The sequence below is a fragment of the Eschrichtius robustus genome, chromosome 3 (assembly GCF_028021215.1).
Source record: "Eschrichtius robustus isolate mEscRob2 chromosome 3, mEscRob2.pri, whole genome shotgun sequence".
Lineage (NCBI taxonomy): Eukaryota > Metazoa > Chordata > Mammalia > Artiodactyla > Eschrichtiidae > Eschrichtius > Eschrichtius robustus.
This window is the reverse complement of record NC_090826.1, coordinates 35221816-35240065: the sequence shown is the minus strand read 5'-3', so window position 1 is coordinate 35240065 and position 18250 is coordinate 35221816. Positions and strand designations below refer to the sequence as shown.

At 37.8% G+C, this 18250-nt stretch overlaps 2 pseudogenes; both read right to left on the bottom strand.

The window, feature by feature from the left end:
- Positions 1-2821: 2821 nt before the first annotated feature.
- Positions 2822-3299, bottom strand: LOC137760555 (adapter SH3BGRL pseudogene; annotated as a pseudogene).
- A 1249-nt stretch (positions 3300-4548) lies between these two features.
- Positions 4549-5170, bottom strand: LOC137761011 (peroxiredoxin-1 pseudogene; annotated as a pseudogene).
- Between the last annotated feature and the right edge of the window lie 13080 nt (positions 5171-18250).

Here is an 18250-nt window from a genome sequence, read left to right as displayed (position 1 = left end):
TGGATAAATAGATGAGTGAATGAATGAATGCACAGCCTTGTATCATGAGTTACAAAATGCACAAATCACTTCCTCACTTCTCAGAGTGGTTATCATGAAATTCCTTTATGAAGAAAGTTCCCCTAATAAATATAAAGCATAATTTCACTTCCTAAAGTTCAATGTACATGACACAATTTGGGGACCATTTATACCTTAACAATATTGAGTGTTCTGGCCAATGAACAGTTACCTCTTTACTAATTTAGGTCTTCTTTAATTTCTTTCAGCAGTATTTTATAGTTTTCAGTGTATAGATCTTGCACATCTTTTGTCAGCTTTATTCATAAGTATTTAATATTTTGATGTTATTATAAATAGTATTAAGTTATTAATTTCTGATTTTTCATTACTAACATATAAAAAATACAATTGATTTTTGTATATTTTGTCTTATATCCCTGACCTTGCTAAACTCATTTACTAATTCTAGCATTTCTGCAGATTACATAGGATTTTCTGTATAGAAGATCACATCACCTATGAGTAAAGACAGTCTTACTTCTTCCTTTTTATTTATTTATTTATTTATATTATTTATTTATTTATGGCTGTGTTGGGTCTTCGTTTCTGTGCGAGGGCTTTCTCCAGTTGCGGCAAGCGGGGGCCACTCTTCATCGCGGTGCGCGGGCCTCTCACTATCGCGGCCTCTCTTGTTGTGGAGCACAGGCTCCAGACGCGCAAGCTCAGTAATTGTGGCTCACGGGCCCAGTTGCTCCGCGGCATGTGGGATCTTCCCAGACCAGGGCTCGAACCCGTGTCCCCTGCATTGGCAGGCAGATTCTCAACCACTGCGCCACCAGGGAAGCCCTTACTTCTTCCTTTTTAATCTGAATGTCTTTTATTTCCTTATCTTGCCTTGTTGTCTTGGCTCCTTGCCTTGTTCCTGATCCTAGGGAAAACATTCCTTCTTTCACCATTAGGTATAATGGTAGCCATAAGGTTTTCACAGATGCCTTTTAGCAAGGTCAGGAAATTCCCTTCTATTTCTAGTTTTCTGAGAGTTTTTTATCAAGAATGGATGTTAATTTTGTCAACTGATATGTCTGTATGTATTGAGATGATCACACAATTTTCCCCTTTTTTTATTGAAGTATAGTTGATGTACAATATCATATAAGTTTCAGTTGTACAACATAGTGATTCAAAAATTTTAAAGGTTATATTCCATTTATAGTTATTCTAAAATATTGGCTATATTGCCTTGTTGTACTATATATACTTGTAGCTTATTTATTTTATACATATGATTTTTTTTTATGTTTCTGAAAGTACTGAGTTTATTTTAAAGCATTGCATCAAGTTTGAATCTCAGTAAACAAAACCATGTCTTCATTATATGTTGATTTTGGCAAAGAGCACAGACTTGCATACATCAAATGATATGATAAAGTACTTTAAAGTAAAAGTAAAAAGTAAAGTAAAAGTACTTTAAAGTAAAAGGTGTTTGCTTTTAGTACTGTGGAACTAAAGTATCGATAGAAAGTTAATGTGGAACTAAAATACAATATATATGTCTTCTGGGTGATTTAGGCCATAATGTTTTGGCTTCTTAGAAGTTTTCAAAATTAACAGTTTTAAAATTGATCCTTTTATCTGATTATTATTAAATAAAATAATATTTAATAATATTAAATTATAATAAAATTTTATTATTAAATATAAAAGGATTATTACTATCCTTTTATCTGCTATTCGCTGGAATAGAGGCATAGAAAAGATTCTCTCTGCTTAGATTAACGTACTCATACAATATACGCCTAAGCTGAAACAAAAAGGTCAAATATCTGAGAGATAATGACATTCATGATCACAAGTTGTTTTAAAAGGGGAAAAATGAGTTCCAACCTATTTCTTTTTTGGCCATGCCACACGGCTCGCGAGATCTTAGTTCCCTGACCAGGGATCGAACCTGTGCCCCCTGGAGTGGACGCGTGGAGTCCTAACCACTGGAATGCCAGGGAATTCCCAGTTCCAACCCATTTTAAAATAGTTAATTAAAAGTCTGAGCTCTTTGCAAAAGGGTGCCATTTTAAACTTATTTGCCATCCCACTTCCATAATGTTTATAAGCATATTTCACTGGGCAAGCAAATTAGTAACGTGATTGCATCATAGCTGTGTAGTTAATCAAGAAACTTGTCAACTGAATACAACTTTGTGTGTGTGTGTATGTGTGTGTGTGAGGTCATCTGTTCTGACCACTGAAATATGCAATGAAAGGCTACATTTAGAAGCTTAGAAAACCTGTGGTTCAGTACATAGAAGTTTCAACTTCAAAAGAATAGGAATGTTATAATTACTATAGGAAATTACAATGTCTGGAATATCATAAACATTATTTGCAACTAGTTTTTAATCACAACTATTTCACATCAGAAAGGTACATATTTTTGTTCACTAAAACTAATGAGGCAATTTGGCAACAAGAGACAGATTCTTTCTCACTCTCCTTTCAAAATTACTCAGTGTAGAGCTACAGATATGCTTAAGCTGCAATAATAATACCAAAAAAGGGAACAGGTGTTTGCTTTTCAAAATCACTGAAGTACATAAAATGTCAGCAGACAACAATACTATTCCATGACATCTACTTAAAATTTTATGTTCATCTCCCATTCTTCTCATCATAACGTTCACATTTTAATTATGTATTCATTTTGATTGTTTGCATGTGAAAACACCAACTAATCTATTATTTCAACATTAAGGCTATTTCTTTTGAAGCCAAGATAATTTTGGAGACTCCTTTTTCAGGATTCTTAAGGCAAAATGTTTAAGGCTCATGGCTGCTGCTTTGCCTGAGCTTCTGCTTCCTTTGAACCAGGTGGGGCTGTTAAACCTAAAAAGGCATACACTGCATTATTTTCTCTGGGTTCAAAGAAGACATCTTAGTCCCCATAGTACTGACTTTCATTGAAAATCTCAGGTGGCAGGGGGTACCCTTTGGCTGGTCGACTTTTCAGGAACATTTTCTCTCATCCACTTCCAGTTGTCTTCACTGGCTGCAATATCTTTTTCTTCAAATCCTATTTTGTTAGCTTCTAAGAAACCAAGCGCATCTTGCTGTTTCTTCTTAATCACCATGGAGCCAGAGGAACGTGCAATGTACACACGGATCACTATCCTGGGAACAACAGTTGTAGCTGAGTCCTGCAAATGGCCGAAGAGCCTATTCTTTACGTATGATTTTTAATTTTAGTTTGTTAATATAGTAAATGACATTGGTTGATTTTTTTGAATATCATACCAACCTTGCATTCTAGGGGTAAACTCCAGTCAGTCATGAGGTAGTGTCCTTTTTATATATCTTTGGATAAAATTTTTTTAAATTTTAAGAATTTTTGCCTCTATGTCCATAAGGGATATGGGTCAGTACTTCTCTTGTAATATCCTTTTCTAACTTTGGTAATTAGGGTAATGCTGGTCACAAAGAATGAAATAAGAAGTATTCCCCCCTCTTCAATTTTCTGGAAGAGTTTGTGCAGCATTAATATTATTTCTTCCTCAAATGTTTGATGGAAATCATCAGGAAAGCACCTGGGCCTGGAGTTTTCTTTATGAGAAGGTTTGTAAATACACATTCAATTTCTTTAATAAGTATAAGGTAATTCAGGTTATCTATTTCTTCTTGAGTGATTTTTGGTAGTTTGAGTTCTTTCAAGGAATTTGTTTAATTAACTGGTATAAGTATGTTCATAATATTTCCTTATTATTCTTTTACTATATATAGAATCCGTAATAATGTCACCTCTCTCCTTCTTGATAATGGTAATTCGTGTCTCTTTTTTCTTGATCAGTCTGACTAGAGGTTTATCAATTTTATTGATCTCAAAGAACCAGCTTTTGGTTTCATTGATTTTCTCTAATGTTTTTCTGTTTCCTATTGTATTAGTTTTTGCTCAGATCTTTATTACTTCCTTTCTTTTGCTTACTTTGGGTTTAATTTGTTCTTCTTTTCCTTGTTGCTTAGGTCATTGATTTGTGATCTTCTTTCCTAATACTGTCATTTAGTACAATACAGATGACTTTATTTGTCCTCTTTTCTAATATAGTCATTAGTTGCTTAGTCATAAATTTCTCCTTAGGTATTACCTTAGTGACATCTGGAAATTTTGATATGTAGTCGTTTTCATTTTCATTACATTCAAAATATGTTCTAATTTCCCTTTAAATTTCTTCTTTGACCTATGGATTATTTAGAAATGTGTTATCTAGTTTCCAAATATTTGAAAATTTTCAAGATAACTTTCTGTTATTGATTTCTTTTTTTTTCTCAGTTCAAGTTTAATAGAAACTACAAAAGATCAAAAGTGATACCCTACTACTGTACACATCAGTTGGCCTGCCCCATAATACAGCTCAGACTATTCCCCCCAGAGGAAGAAAGGCTGGCCTCCCCAACACCTGCAGGAAAGGCCTGTCCTGTCCCACACCACATCTGGGCTGAGTGTAAGGTCTTGTATTTGAAGCATGACAATAGTACAAAAGAGGTTTTGTTTTTATGGCCGCCTACTAGAGCCTGGCCCTAAAATGGCCCAGCGCTCACTTCTGCTTAGAGAAATATTCTTTGCTCTTCTGGACATCAGGCTTAACGGTATCACAGCCAGGCTTCCAGCAAGCTGGGCACACTTCCCCATGTTTGTCAGTTAACTGGAAGGCCTGAACTAGTCTCAGTGTCTCATCCACAGAGTGGCAGACAGGAAGGTCATTTATGGTGATCTGTCAAAGGACACCTTTATCATCAATAGTAAAAAGGCCCCCGAATGAGATGCCTTTGTCGGCCTTTAATACCCCATAGTTCTGAGCAATGTTGCGCTTGGGGTCTGATATCAAGGCAATGTTCATGGGTCCCAGTCCTCCTTGTTTCTTGGGTGTGTTGATCCATGCCAGATAACAGAAGTGAAAATCCACAGAAGCACCCATCACTTGGCAGTTGAGTTTCTTAAATCCATCTGCCCTATCATCTTTATGGGGCACACAAATGTGAAATCAAGAGGGTAAAAGAATAACACAACACATTTTCCTTTGTAGTCAGATAAGCTGATATCTTTTAACTGACCATCTGGCATAATAGATGTTGCTTTGAACTGGGGGGCAAGGTGCCCAATTTTGGCATTTCCTGAAAACATATTGCTATCAGCAGTTCTCAGACAGAAACCACCAGGACCAGTCAGGAAGAAGACAGGCCTCTGTTATTGATTTCTAATTTAATGCTGTTGTGGCCAGAAAACATACTTTGTATGACTTGAATCCTTTTAAATTTATTGACTTGCTTTGTGTGCTAGCATATGGTCTATTTTGGTAAATGTTTCATGTGTATTTTGCTGTTGTTGGGTAGAGTGTGACTAATGTGATACGAGATCTTAGCTTTTTTCTTAAAGGTGTGAATTTCCTTCCTCATAATCTCATCCGAGAAGAGCAGAGAGTAAGCTAGTGGCAACATTCCCAAAAATCTAAGGCTAAATAAAACCAAAAGGTAAAGAAAGGGTTATATCCCTAGTGAATTGAGGACTGGAGTCAGATGGCTTGGTTCTAGTCTTGGCTTTGTCTCTACTATCTGTGTGACTTTGTAACTTGGAGCAAGTCACTTAAACTCTTAGGCCCTGATTTTCCATCTTTAAATTGAGAGATTCATTTACATTTGCTGAGTTCATTGTAAATTGGGAAATAACAAGAAGTAAGGAAATGTATTTGCCTTTTGATCCAGTGAGAAATAGTCTGGAAATCTACTCTAAGGAAAGAATCTGAAATGCAGAAGTTTACATGATGTCAGTAGTATTTGTATAATAGTGAGAAACTGGACCATCTATAGGTACATCGATAAGGAAATGACTAAATTATGGTTCATCAAACCTATGTTTCCAATGAAAACTAATGATGTGTTAAAAGAAAAATACAAAATAATACATTTACAATGATTATAACTACATTAAAGAGTGTGTAGGAAAGGAACTAAAAGTAAGTCCTATAAAATATGAAGAGTTGTTAATAATTAAGGTGGTTGGAAATATGGGCAATTTTTTCTCACCTCTATTTCCTAACTTATTGATAAAGTGTAATATATTGATGAACAAATGTGCAACATGAAACTAAATTTAGCAAAAATGAAATTTATTTAATTAAAGAATTTTGGCAAGTTGAAGCTTTAAATTCCTTTCCAGCTACAATATGCTATAATTCTGCTTCATGAAAAGGAAAAATAACATTTCAAGAGTGTTTGTCTAACTTTCAGTTCTCCACTAGAAATAACCTAATTTGGAAACTTGATGCTTCAGATTACAAAATTACTGCGTTAAGAGGAGGATTAGTCAGATTCTATTTCTGAGAGTGCCTTCCATGGGCAGAGCAACAGTGAAGGAGAACCATGGTATTCAATGGAAGTTTCCAAGCCGGGTGGGGAGAAGAAACCAAAGAACAGGAGAGGAAACTAAAAGATGGTAGAGGGGAAACAGGGTAGAAGAAAAAGACTGAAAAAATAAAAGGGTGAACAGATGGTGAGTGAGAGTTTTCCGTCATCAGCTGTCTAGATGCCACCTTTGCTGTAAGTCACCTGTAGGACACTAGGTCCCAAAATTTTTATATATAAATATATATTTTTTCGTTGCTATATATAAGATTTTGATTTTTTCTTGTATCCATCCTACTTCAAGGAACTAAAAGCCCTCTCTTCTCACTATCTCCCCTAGTCTTTTTTTAAAAATTTTTATTGGAGTATAGTTGATTTACAGTGTTGTGTTAGTTTCAGGTGTACAGCAAAATGAATCAGTTATACACATGCATATATCCACTCTTTTTTAGATTATTTTCCCATATAGGCCATTACAGAGTATTGAGTAGAGTTCCCTGTGCTATACAGTAGGCCCTTATTAGTTATCTATTTTATATACAGTAGTGTGTATATGTTAATCTCAAACTCCTAATTTATCTCTCCCCACCTCCCTGTCTATCCCCTTTGGTGACCATAAGTTTGTTTTCTGTGTCTGTGAGTCTATTTCTCTTTTGTAAATAAGTTCATTTGTATCACTTTTTAGATTCTGCATGTAAGTGATATCATATGATATTTGTCTTCTCTATCTGACTTACTTAGTATGATAACCTCTAGGTCCATCCATGTTGCTGCAAATGGCATTATCTTGTTCTTTTTATGGCTGAGTAATATTCCATTGTATATACGTACCACATCTTCTTTATCCATTCCTGTGTCGATGGATGTTTAGGCTGCTTCCATGTCTTGGCTATTGGAAATAGTGCTGCAACGAACATTGGGATGCATGTGTCTTTTTGAATTAGGGTTTTCTCCAGATATATGCCCAGTAGTGGGATTGCTGGGTCATGTGGTAGTTCTATTTTTAGTTTCTTAAGGAACCTCCATACTGTTTTCCATAGTGGCTGCACCAATTTACATTCCCACCAACAGTGCAGGAGGATTCCCTTTTCTCCACACCCTCTCCAGCATTTATTGTTTGCAGATTTTTTGATGACGGCCATTCTGACCGGTGTGAGCTGATACTTCATTGTAGTTTTGATTTGCATTTCTCTAATAAGTAGTGATGTTGAGCATATTTTCATGTGCTTTTTGGCCATCTGAAGTGCCATAGTCTTCGGACTCAAATTCCCTCAGGCTCTGGGGCCCCTCTCGTTGCCCTCCGGGATGGACGCTCCCTGCCCTGACAGGCACCCACGGTCAGCCAGCTCCAAGTCACCTCCAGCATAGCCCTATGGCATTTCAGTTGTTTTACAATTTTTATCAAATAAAATTTATTGCTTTTTCTATCCTAGCTATTATAGAAAATCTGGAAATTACAAGAAAAAAAGGACAAAAATGTTTGAAATCACCTGTAATTCCTCCACCTGAAGACAATATGGTTCTTCAAATATTTTTTCTGTGTATGTATATAACTTTTTTTAAAAGTAGGACTATACTGTATATATTGTTTTAATACCCAACATTTTCACCAAGAACTATATTATGTAGTTTTCCCATGCCATCAAATATTCTTTTAATGATTTCAGTGTTCCATCATGAATATGCAAGAATTTTTAAAATAATTCCATATTGTAGAATATTCAGGTTTTTTCCCAATGCATTGCTATTATAAGCTTTATCACTACAATTGATAGTAGATTGAGGGCCAAGTTATAAGGCTTAGTTCTAGACTTGGCTTGGTTCCTAATTGTGTGACTGTAACTTTAAGGAAGTCACTTAAACTCTTAGGCCTTGAGTTTCCCATCTTTAAAATGGTGAGACTTTTAATTTGCATTGCCAAATCGCCCTCCAGAGAGGTCATATCCATTTACCAAAGTGTATGAAATTGTTTGTTTCTCCACAACCTTGCCACCACTGGGTTTTTTTTTTTTAACATCTTTGTCATTTTATTTATTTGTTTGTTTGTTTGTTTGTTTATTTATGGCTGCATTGGGTCTTCATTGCTGCACACGGGCTTTCTCTAGTTGCGGCAAGCGGGGGCTACTCCTTGTTACGGTGCACGGGCTTCTCATTGTACTGGCTTCTCTTGTCACGGAGCATGGGCTCTAGGCACGCGGGCTTCAGTAGTTGTGGCTCGCGGGCTCTAGAGTGCAGGCTCAGTAGTTGTGGTGCACAGGCTTAGTTGCTCCACAGCATGTGGTATCTTCCCAGACGAGGGCTTGATCCCACGTCCCCTGCATTGGCAGGCGGATTCTTAACTACTGTGCCACCAGGGAAGTCCCTTTGTCATTTTAATGAGTAACAAAACTGAGGGGTTTTTTTTACTTCTTCGTTATTTTAATCAGTAACAATATCTCTCTAAAAATAATTAATTGTGTTTCATCTTAACTTGTATTTCTTTGATTATTCCTTTGTCATTTGGACTTTGTCAATTACCTGTCTATACTTTGTCCATTTTTCTATTTGGGCATTTGTCTCTTTAATGTTTTGTAAAATTCTTCATATAGTAACAATTTTTTTTCCTACTACATATGTTGGAAATATTTTTCCCCACAGGAAGTCATTTACATTTAAGTTTGAAACAGTTTAATTTCAAAAACTTCTAAAGCAGAAAAAATCATGCAGTGAGGACTTCCCTAGTGGTGCAGTGGTTAAGAATCCACCTGCCTGGCAGAAATAGAGACACAGATGTAGAGAACAAACGTATAGACACCAAGGGGGGAAAGTGGTGGTGGTCGGGGGGAGATTGGGATTGACATGTATACACTAATATGTATAAAATGGGTAACTAATAAGAACCTGCTGTATAAAAAAATAAATAAAATTAAAAATTATTTTTAAAAAGCAGAAAAAAAAAAGAAAAGAATCCACCTGCCAATGCAGGGGACACAGGTTCGATCCCTGGTCCGGGAAGATCCCACATGCCTCGGAGCAACTAAGCCCGTGCACCGCAACTACTGAGCCCACGTGCCACAACTACTGAAGCCCGCGCACCTAGAGCCCATGCTCTGCCACAAGAGAAGTCCCCGCTCATCTCAACTAGAGAAAGCCTGCACACAGCAATGAAGACCCAATGCAGCCAAAAATTAATTAATTTTTAAAAAAGTGTTTCTTTCTAAAAAAAAAAAACATGCAATGGAAGTTCCCTTGATAACTCCAAGCAGCTTAAGAAGACCCAGCAAATCTACAGCTGTTCTGTCTGAAAGCATACGTCCAGGACCTGCCTAAGAGTAAGGGCTAAATAAGTGACAGCTGTCATACTTAACAATGACGATAATATCTAAAGGAGAGTCTTTTGACAAAACCCATCCAGTCCCCTTGTCACTTGTCCCCTTCTGTGCTCCTCGTTTCCTGTCGCTCCATTTCATCCTCTAAAATGTTCTTGTGAGTATGAAGAAAGGGGATAGTTTCTCCAACAAACCTGAGGATCCTGAGAAAATCAAAGGACTAAAAAGAACGAAGAGATGAGACAGGGAGGAGGACTCACCACCTTTGGAATTAGGGGCCCTTTGTCCCTCACCGGCTGAGCTGGAGTCTCCAAGCTGGGAACATCCCTCTGCCCGATCAGGGAGATGAGGCATCAGGCAGGAACATCAGGAAGGACTCCGGAGGCGGGCCTGGGAAAAGTTCATCTTTTATTCTAATGCCTGAAGCCCTCAGCCAGGGGTTCCATCTGCCCGGCAGACTCCCTTCCAGCTGTTCCTATACACCAACAAGCCACGCCCTGCCTGTCTGCCCCGATAAAGGAACAGAGCAAAGAGGAAGCTCCCTAAAAGCAGGGAAGCCTCCCCGTGCTGCCGGGGTAAGGGACTTTGGCGCCTCAGCTCCTTCTCCCGTCCAAGCCAACTGCAGAGTGATTGCTTTTGATACATTTTGATCCTATCACACCCTTTCTTAAAAGCTTACTCCTCTTTACTTTCCAAATCAGAGTAACACTGAAGATTGGTTTCAAAGACACCCACCAATTAGCCACCCTCTTTAACGCACTGCCTTTATCTCCAACTGCACCCTGACATGTGCTTTCTGATAAGCAAACTTGCTGACTGTCCCCCAATATGTGATAAACCCTTTCCCGCCTATCTTGCTTTCAGAATATCCATAATTTCATATGCATAGTATCCATAATTGTTTCCTTAACCATGCATTATATACTTTTATGTATTTTTGAACTTTATAAAGATGGAGCACATTGTACATAATTCCCTGTGATTTCCTTTTTTCAGTCAACATTAGTTTCTGAGTCTAGCTGACACCAGTGGTAGCTCACACCATGTCCCCTCAGCCCACTCAATTTCGGGGTAGCTGAGACTTGAAGGCAAGCTGCTAGCATGCCACCTCACAGGCCACAGCAGCTCTTCGCTTATCTGACTGGGGCTCTTTACAAAGCTTGAGAAGGCTGTTCAGCCTGTGTGTAACCCAGGAGTTCAGGAAAGTTATTGCCCCAGGGGATCGGTCAATGGGGCTTGGGGCAGGGGGTTGGGGGGTGGGGTGGAAGTAAGTGGAAAATGGTCCAGTCCCCACATCTTCGGAGGGACAATTCTGAGCTGTATTCCACACAATTCCTCAGGGAGTTCTCAGCGGGAATGAGCACAGTGGCCCACTGTCATCAGTAGCTCAATAATGCACATCTTATTGGTTTGTCTTCCTTTTCTTCTTTTTTTTTTAATGACTTTATTTATTTAGTTAGTTAGTTAGTTAGTTTTGACTGCGTTGGGTCTTCGTTGCTGTGCACAGGCTTTCTCTAGTTGCAGCGAGCGGGGGCTACTCTTCGTTGCCGTTCGTGGGTTCTCATTGAGGTGGCTTCTCTTGTTGCGGAGCATGGGCTCTAGGCGCACGGGCTTCAGTAGTTGTGGCACGTGGGCTCAGTAGTTGTGGCTCACGGGCTCTAGAGCGCAGGCTCAGTAGTTGTGGCACACGGGCTTAGTTGCTCCGCGACATGTGGGATCTTCCCAGGCCAGGGCTTGAACCTGTGTCCCCTGCATTGGCAGGCAGATTCTTAACCACTGTGTCACCAGGGAAGTCCCTTTCGTCATTTTCTTCTCACTCGCTATTTCTGATTCCTGGGATCACCTTCTAAACAAACTCTTGCACTGAAGAATTTGTCTCACACCCTGCTTTGGGTGGAGTACAAATTAAGACACTGAAATCTATCCGTATTGATTGATAGAACTCTGGGACATTCATCCACCACTGTGAGGTAGATCATTGTATGAATATACCAAAAATTTGTCCATTTCCTCATTGATAAAAGTGAGGGTTGTTTCTGGGCTTTTACTTTTACACACAGTGCTGCTATGAACATTCTTTTTTTTTTTTTTTAATTTATTTGGTTGCGGCAGGTCTTAGTTGCGGCAGGCGGGCTCCTTAGTTGCAGCACGCGGGCTACTTAGTTGTGGCATGCGAACTCTTAGTTGCAACATGCATGTGGGATCTAGTTCCCTGACCAGGGATTGAAACCCTGCATTGGCATCGCGGAGTCTTATCCACTGCGCCACCAGGGAAGTCCCCATGAACTTCACTCTTATCTGAAAGTATAACCAACTGACAAACTATTGTTATTCAGACTTGGGTATTTGGCAGGTGTTTTCTCTAAAATGAACAAAGGACACCTGTCACTTGACGGAAAACAACTGACAGTATTTGTTGCCAAAGTGATTTGATATTTTGGTTGGAAATTAGCAGTTTTATCTGCTACTGTAAGCTTGATAGTTTCCCAGTAAAGGAAGATTTTTCTGATGAGATTGGTAGTGACATTAGTGAATGCGAGTTTTTTATGTTATACAATGAAATGTGTCAACATTTGAAATATCTGCACAGTGAACCAATAAATTCTAAATGACTAATACGTGTCTTGACAACTATGCATAAGTAAAAGAGCCACCAATATGCAAGACAATCTGGTGGATTTTACTGGAACAGAGTATAAAAAGTTCATTGGTGTATTATATATTTGAAAGTTGCTAAAAGAGTAGATCTTAAATGTTCTCAGCACAAAAAAGAAATGGTAATAATGTGACGTGATGGTGGCGGTAACTACCTTTATTATGGTTATCAGTTTGCAATCTATAAGTGTATCAAATCAATGGATTGTATACCTCAAACTTACACAATGTTATATGTCAATTATATCTCAATAAAGATGGGCAGGGAAAGAAAGGAAACGTTCACTGGTATGGTTTGAGATTCCATGCTGCATTAACCTTTAAGCAACTACCACTTGTCAAGTTTCTTCCTGCATCAAAAAAAAATATCCACAATTATCTGAGGTGATTGAAATGCTCCTTTTCCAGGGATGCCTCCTACACTGTTGGGGGAATGTAAGTTGGTGCAGCCACTATGGAAAGTTGTATGGAGGGTGCTTAAAAAACTAAAAATAGAGTTGCCATATGATCCAGCAATCCCCCTCCTGGGCATATATCCAGAGAAAACTATAATTTGAAAAGATACATGCACTTCAGTGTTCATAGCAGCACTATTTACAATAGCCAAGACATGGAAGCAACGTAAATGTCCACCAGCAGATGAATGGATAAAGAAGATGTGGTATATATATATACAATGGAATATTACTCAGCAATAAAAAAGAATGAAATAATGCTATTTGCGGCAACATGGATGGACATACTAGACAACATGGATTGTCATACTGAGTGAAGTAAGTCAGACAGAGAAAGAGAAATATCGTATGATATCGCTTATATGCAGAATCTAAAAAAAAATTATACAAATGAACGTATTTACAAAACAGAAATGGACTCACAGGCTTAGAGAATGAACTTATGGTGACCACAGGGGGAAGGGTAGAGATAAGGGATAGTTAGGGAGTTTGGAATTGACATGTACAAGCTGCTATATTTAAAAAGGATAACCAGGGACTTCCCTGGTGGCGCAGTGGTTAAGAATCCACCTGCCAATGCAGGGGACATGGGTTCGATCCCTGGTCTGGGAAGATCCCACATGCCGCAGAGCAACTAAACCTGTGCACCACAACTACTGAGCCTGTGCTCCAGGTCCCTCGAGCCACAACTACTGAGTCCACGTGCCCGCACACCTAGAGCCCATGCTCCACAACAAAAGAAGGCACGCAATGAGAAGCCCATGCACTGCAGCAAAGATTACCCCCCGCTTGCCACAACCAGAGAAAGCCCACGTGCAGCAACAAAGACCCCACGCAGCCAAAAATGAATTACATTAATTAATTAATTATTTTTTTAAAAAAAGTTTTCCTTACACCCTTGATTGTCGGTAAATTGTCTTGTACAACGTCCTGCATTCTGGATTTGGCCAGTTGCGTTCTTGCGGTAACATTTAATTTATTTCTCTATCCCTCAGATTTCTGAAACTGGAAAGCTACAGGTTTGTTTAGATTCAGGTCCACTTCTGAGCTGTGTGACCTGAATGAGAGCCTTAACCTGTCTGTGTCCCAGTTTCCTTACTAGTAAATTTTTTTTTCTGGCTGCGCCATGTGGCATGCGGGATCTTAGTTCCCCGACCAGGCGTGGAACCCGTGCCCCCTGCAATGGAAACTCAGAGCCCTAACCACTGGACTAGCAAGGAATTCTCCTTACTAGTAAATTTTTTTTACACTTTTCTTGATTTTTTCAGGAAAATTGACTTTTTAGAATTTTATCATAGTCTCATACACTAGAACAAAAAATAAACCACTTTTTTTAAAGGTTATATTCCATTTATGGTTATTATTAAGTATAGGCTCTATTCCCTGTGCTGTACAATATATCCTGTAGCTTATTTATTTTATACACAGTAGTTTCTACCTTTTTGGTAAATTGAGGATAAGAATGGTAACTCACTCATTGGGTGTAAGGATTAAATTAGTTAAAACATGTAAAATACTTAGAACTGTGCTTTACACCCAATAAATGGTAGCTAGTATTATTATCTGAGGAAAGTCTGTAACTTGAAAGCTAGAGACCAAAATAAACAACAAGAGATAATCTAGGAAGTGGAAGAAAATGGCAGAAAACTACAACTGATATCCTCAGAAACATGAAATAAGAGAAGATCCTGAATCCACAACACAAAAGCAAGAGGCTACCAAAAGGAAAGTCAGGGAACCAGGAAAAACACTTGGAAATTAAAATTTTATAGCAGAAATGAACAAATTCAACAGAAAAACTACAGGATAAATTTCAGAAAAATCTCTCATACAGACTTCCCTGGTGGTCCAGTGGTTAAGACTCCACACTCACAGTGCCGGGGGCCCAGGTTCGATCCCTGGTCAGGGAACTAGATCCCGCACACCACAACTAAGAGCTTGCATGCCACAACTAAAAGATCCCGCATGCCGCAACTAAGACCCGGTGCAGCCAAGTAAATAAATACATACACGCATACATAAAAATGTAACTACTAAAAAATCTCTTATAAAGTTAGAATAAACAAAACCAAGGGATGGAAAATGAGAGAAAAATGATGAAGAAAACAAGGGAATCTAACAGAGAGAAAATTTCCCAGAAGTGAAGACTGTATGTTTCCTGATTGAAAGGGACCCCTGAGTACCTAGAGCAATGAATGAAATAGCCTTACATTATTATTACTTATCATGATGAAGGTTCGAAACATCAAGGATAAAGGAAAAATATATGTCCTAAAAGCTTCCAGAAACAAGTGAACAAACAAAAATTACATAAGAAGTAACGGAAATCAGAATAAATCAGACTTCTCAAGAGTCTAGCCACGTGAGAAGCTAGATAACAGTGGATCAATGCCTTTAAAATTCTGAGGGAAAATGATTTCCAACTTGGAACTCTGTACCCCGCCAAACTGTCAATCAAGTGTGAGAGCAAAATAAAGCCATCTTTAGACAAGCAGGGTTTCAAAAATGTACCTCCCATGAACTTATTCTGGGGAAATTACTGGGGAATGAGCTCCTCCGAAATGAGGGAATAAGCCACAAATAGGCATATCCAGGAGACAGGGGATTTGGCACAGGAGAGGAGATGCAAGTCCCCAGAATGTGGTTATGGGAAGTCTCAGGACAACAGTTGGATAGCAAAGCCAAGACGACAGCTTGGAGCGAGAGGAGGATAGGCCTAAGGAATAATGTCTCTAAGGGAAAAAAAAAAGTTGAAAAGTATCGGATTCATGTGACCAGATAGAAAGACGTTTTATAGTCCTGATGGAGAGTTTATGGAATAATTAACAGTAGATGCATAGATAATTACACAAATGAAAAAAATAGGCAATTTTTGACTCCAGGAAAAAAAGAGTTGTAGAGTTGTTTAGAGTTGTTTAATAAAGTGAATGTAATCTTAGTACAGTATACACTGTAAAAATATTCTTTTTTACCCTTAGGAATAGTTATATTCATGTAAACACTGACTCAATCAACCAGGGAGTTTTGTAGACTGGTCAAGAGTCTGTTGATGGTCGAGAGAGAAAGAGAGATCATAAACTCATGGAGAAAGAACAGAGAGGGGACTTTCACTCCCTCCTGGCTCCAGCCTTCACCTTCCTGATGAAGAATCCCAAACCAGTATCTACACACCTGTGATTTTCTGCAGCCCTATACTTACTGGACAACTCTTCTTGCTTATTGCCACCTGTAAGTGTAAACTAGCTCTCTCTGTCTCTGTCTCTCTGTCTCTGTCTCTCTTTGTCACTCTCTTCCTCTTTCTCTCTCTCTCTCTCTCACACACACACACACACACACACACACACTCACACACCTCTGACTTATCCTCTTCCTCATCCTTTCCCAAGCCAACTCATCATACCTTCACTTTTATCAGTGGCTCCACTCTTTTGCCAATCTTCCAGTTTGGCTTTTCCACTACTTAATACCCTATATCCAGTCTGTTTCTGTTGGCTTTGTAAAGCCTTCCAAAGTCCCTGCCTTGTCTCCAGCTGTAATCTAATCCAGAGTTTATATGAACTTTATAAAGTGTACAATGTGACAAAAATGTAAAAGAAAGTATAAATCTTGCTAAAGTTTAAATGTTCATTGTAGAAATTTTGGAAAATATAGAAAAGCACAAAGAAGATAAAAATAATCTCCATTCTTAATTTCAATTTGCAATTTGGTGTGTTTCCATCCAGTCTCTTTTTCATGTGTATATAATAATCTTTTCTGAAACAATAAAACAAATATTGTGACTATGTTGTATATGCCTCTTTGTAACTTTTTCATTTACTAAAATAAAAACATTTTATTACATAAAAAATTCTTCTATGTCATTTTAATGGCTGCATAGAATCCCATTATAGCTATCCTATAATTTATTTAATTGACCCCATTTATAAATATTTTCGTTGTTTTGGTTTTTTTACTCTTAGGAATAGCACTGTCTCTGACTATTTAGTTAGGATAACTTAAAAGTGTAGTTGCTGAGTCAAAGTTGTGCTTATTTTTTTTTCAATGTGGTTAAAAAAAAAACCCCACATAACATAAAATTTACCATCTTAAGCTTTAAAAAAAATTTTTAATGGAAGTATAATTGATGTACAATATTACATGTTATAGGTGTAAAATATAGTGATTCACAATTTATAAAGGTTATATTCCATTTATAGTTACTACAAAATACTGACTATATTCCCTGTGTTGTACAATACATCCTTGTAGCTTATTTATAGTTTGTACCTCTTAATCCCTTACCCCTATCTCACCCCTCCTCACTTCCCTCTCTCCACTGGTTACCACTAGTTTGTTCTCTATTTTGTGAGTCTGTTCCTCTTTTGTTATAGTCACTACACTAGTTTGTTTTATTTGTTAGATTCCACATATAAGTGATATTATACAGTATTTGTCTTTCTCTGTCTGACTTGTTTCACTTAGTATAATACCAGCCAAGTCCATCCATATTGCTGCAAATGGCAAAATTTCATTCCTTTTTATGGCTGAGTAATATTTCATTGTATATATATATATATAAAATACATCTTGTTTAACCATTCATTTGTTGATGGACACTTAGGTTGCTTCCGTGTCTTGGCAATTGTAAATAATCACACTATGAACATTGGGGTGCATGTATCTTTTTGAATTAGAGTTTTCGTTTTCTTCAGATATATACCCAGGAGTGGAATTGCTGGGTCATATGGTAGTTCTATTTTCAGTTTTTTGAGAAAACTCCATACTGTTTTCCACAGTGGCTGCACCAATTTACATTTCCACCAACAGTGTACAAGGGTTCCCTTTTCTCCACATCCTCACCAACATTTTTTATTTGTGTCTTTTTGATGATAGCCATTCTGACAGGTGTGAGATGATATCTCATTGTGGTTTTAATTTACATTTCTCTGATGATTAATGATGTTGAGCATCTTTTCATGTGCCTGTTGGCCATCTGTATGTCTTCTTTGGAAAAATGTCTATTCAGGTCTTCTGCCCATTTTTTTGACTGGGTTGTTTGGTTTTTTGATATTGAGTGTATGAACTGTTTATATATTTTGGATATTAACACTTTATTGAACATATCATTTGAAAATATTTTCTCCCATTCAGTTGATGGTTTCCTTTGCTATGCAAAAGCTTTTAAGTTTAATTATTTTCCATTTGTTTGTTGTTGCTTTTATTTCCTTTGCTTTAGGAGACAGATCCAAAAAAATATTGCTACAATTTATGGCAAAGATGTTATGCCTATGTTTTCTTCCAGGAGTTTTATTGTTTGTGGTCTTACATTTAGGTCTTTAATCCATTTTGAGTTTATTTTTGTATATGGCATTGGAGAATATTCTAATTTCATTGTTTTACGTGAAGCTGTCCAGTTTTCCCAGCACCACTTATTGAAGACACTGTCTTTTCTCCATTGTGTATTCT